General features: G+C 28.0%; 1 protein-coding gene across 1 annotated transcript in view; it reads left to right on the top strand.

The window, feature by feature from the left end:
• The first annotated feature begins 243 nt into the window (after nt 1–243).
• Ets98B (DNA-binding protein Ets98B) overlaps nt 244–2,845 on the top strand; it is a 76,386-nt gene continuing 73,784 nt past the window's right edge. Inside the window, exon 1 of the mRNA XM_017907204.1 lies at nt 244–283. The gene's annotated coding sequence lies outside the window, so the exon portion shown is untranslated. The remainder of the gene's footprint in view (nt 284–2,845) is intronic.

Raw genomic sequence — 2,845 nt, 5'->3', positions numbered from 1 at the left:
TTAGTAATATTATTATCGATATTCGCTAATTTTATTTAAATCAGCGACTTATTTATTTGGTTAGCACTTGGACTTACCATTCAGTGCGAGTACAATGGCGAAATAAAAATTCAAAGTTGGTTCGTTCGTGGGCGCGAAAAATTGTGCTCCTCCTCCTAGAAGAAATGGGAGGTGGGGTAATCATGAAGCACGATGATCTTAGATAGTACGCAACTGTCATGGATGGTACACGTGTTCCGGAGCTACGGTCGTTCACGTCCGCTTCAGGTACTCGACCGCCCGTGTAAGTAGTCACGTGTGATTTCTAAGTCGGTTTTCAGTGTACGAAAGACATTTTCGCAGTTTCGACGCATCGTGTTCACAAAATTTCTGGCAAGTGACGTAAAATACAAATATTTGTAGAAAGCCCTTTAGCTAAAATTTTGATACCTGATAATAATCGTGACGAATAATTATTATTCTTAAAAGACTTTTCAATTTCTTGATTTCTTTATCTTTTAATTTCTCAATTTCTCAATTTTTTAATTCTCAATTTCTCAGTTATTTAGTTTCTCGATTTCCAAATTCTTCAATTACTCAATTGTCAATCTTACAATTTATTAATTTTCCAATTTTTTAATCCTTTCCTTTCTCAACTTCCAACTTGTCAATTTATTAGTTTCTTAATTTTTCAAGTTTTTAATTTCTCCATTTCCAAATTTTTTAATTTCTCAATTTTCCAATTGTTTAAATTACCCAATTTGCAATCTCCCAATTTATTAATTTTTCAATTTATTAATTCTTTAATTTCTCAATTTTCCAGTTTTTTAATTTCTCCATTTCCAAATCTCCTAAGTTTTAAATTTTTCAATTATTTTCTCAACTTCTTACTTTCTCAATTTTTTAATCTTCCAATTTATTAACATTCCAATTTTTCATTTCACCAATTTCTCGACTTTCAATGTTCCATTATATTAATTTTCCAATTTTTTAATTTCTCTTCTTCCCAATTTTTCAATTTCCAGTTTCTCAATTTATTTTAATTTTTCAATTTTCAATTTTTCAATTTATAAACTTATCAATACCCCAATATTAAACTATTTTATATTTTAAATATTGAGTAAGGACTAAAGAAAAATTATTTCAATCTGATAACAGATTTTTACCCGTGTGTCAGTTTCTGTACAACTACATTTGTTCAATTATCAAGTAAAAATTGATTTTATTTAACGAAACGAACAAGAATATTCTTTCAGTGAATGAAAAGTGATGTGTTTCAGTGACAGAAAATTTAAAAAAGTATATCCTTCGATTATTCCACAATCTCGCGAGTGTTTCAACTAATAGAAAATTCAACAAAATTTGTGTGACAGTGTGACTTTTGAAAGTTGGTGGTTATTCAGAGGATTTGCATGAAATTACGAATCCAAGTTCGTCGAAGTGGACTTTCAGCGTGGGTGATTGATAATACCCTCTTGGATGGTGAGACAGTCTGAAAGAAGATTCGATATTGTTATTCAAATTCCCGGTCGATTGTCAAGGCTGAAATAATTGAATCTCTCATCGAGCGTAATTTCCTGATTCTTCATGCCTCTGACAGATAATCGATTTCATTCAACGACATAATTCATTCTAATGGTTACGTGATTCCGGAAAAACATCATTGTAATCGATGTTTTCTACTTGCATTGTTATTTCCCACCATTTCTTCGTAGCAAGATTTAAATCAGCCTCTTTGACGTCCGTTTAGTTTTTCATTACTTATTTAATTACCCACGTCATCTTTCATTCAGGAATGCATTGCTTCTTCGGAGAAAAATATTTTTCCAATTGTTTAACAACGATTTACGTTCGACAAACTTGCAGCAGTTCATTATCCTTGCAAATTAAATGGGAAATTGAATTTCAAATATAGAAATTGAGGATTTGGCGAGCGAATTGAAATGGAAAGAATTGCAATGTATTTTTGTTCGAATCAGTAAAGTATATATGATATTTAATTATTAATTCGGATGTTAATCCCTTGGCTGTTTAATATTCGAACTAGGAAAACTATAGTTAGCTTAGCAAATGTTAAAGTGGTATATAGCAAATTATAGCAAAATTATAGTAATCGAAATTATTATTTATTGATTTTTCTTTTTTGAAATTTGTGGAAATATTCAGCTGTTTTTTGGCAGAATTATAGTTCATTTTTTAATTATGATTTTATTTTAATTTTATTTAATTTTATCCTAATTTTTATTTTTACAGAGATAGAAATATGAACACATATATTCATGTACCTTTTCAGTTTTTAATTTCCACGAATTTCAAAAAATAGAATAAATAATCATTTTTATTACTATCGTTTTGATTGTTAATTTGCTATACCACTATAGCATTTGATATGTTCACTATAATCTTGTTAGTTCTAATATTAATATATTTACTTATTTGTTTATTTTTATCATATCACTTGAAATACATTGTACAATCATATAATTACATGTGATTTATTTAAACATATATTACAGATTGGTAGTTGATAGAATTGGAATATTGATAAAATTAGAATATATGGTCCCAAAAACGTAATTTTTTAATAATTTAATATAATCAAATTTATTGTAATATGGATAATTAAGTATGATTTACGTGTATACATATATTGTCTGGATAAAAGTGTATATTAGGACAAATGGTTAATACAGTTAGGTCACTCTGTACGACACACAGCTAGCAAAACAGTTAACTCATTGTCAGTGTAACTTAAATTGTTGCTAATTTATTTTTCAACTAATTATTTAGTATTTATTTTCTTCTTTTTCCTGTTTTTTAATGCTCGAATAAATTTTCTTTATTTAAATTATTATTATGTATTAAT

This window comes from Eufriesea mexicana, unplaced genomic scaffold (assembly GCF_001483705.2).
Source record: "Eufriesea mexicana isolate 0111107269 unplaced genomic scaffold, ASM148370v2 scaffold7306, whole genome shotgun sequence".
NCBI classification, from domain to species: Eukaryota; Metazoa; Arthropoda; class Insecta; order Hymenoptera; family Apidae; genus Eufriesea; species Eufriesea mexicana.
The sequence above is the reverse complement of the archived record's forward strand: the minus strand, read 5'-3'. Positions and strand labels throughout refer to the sequence as shown.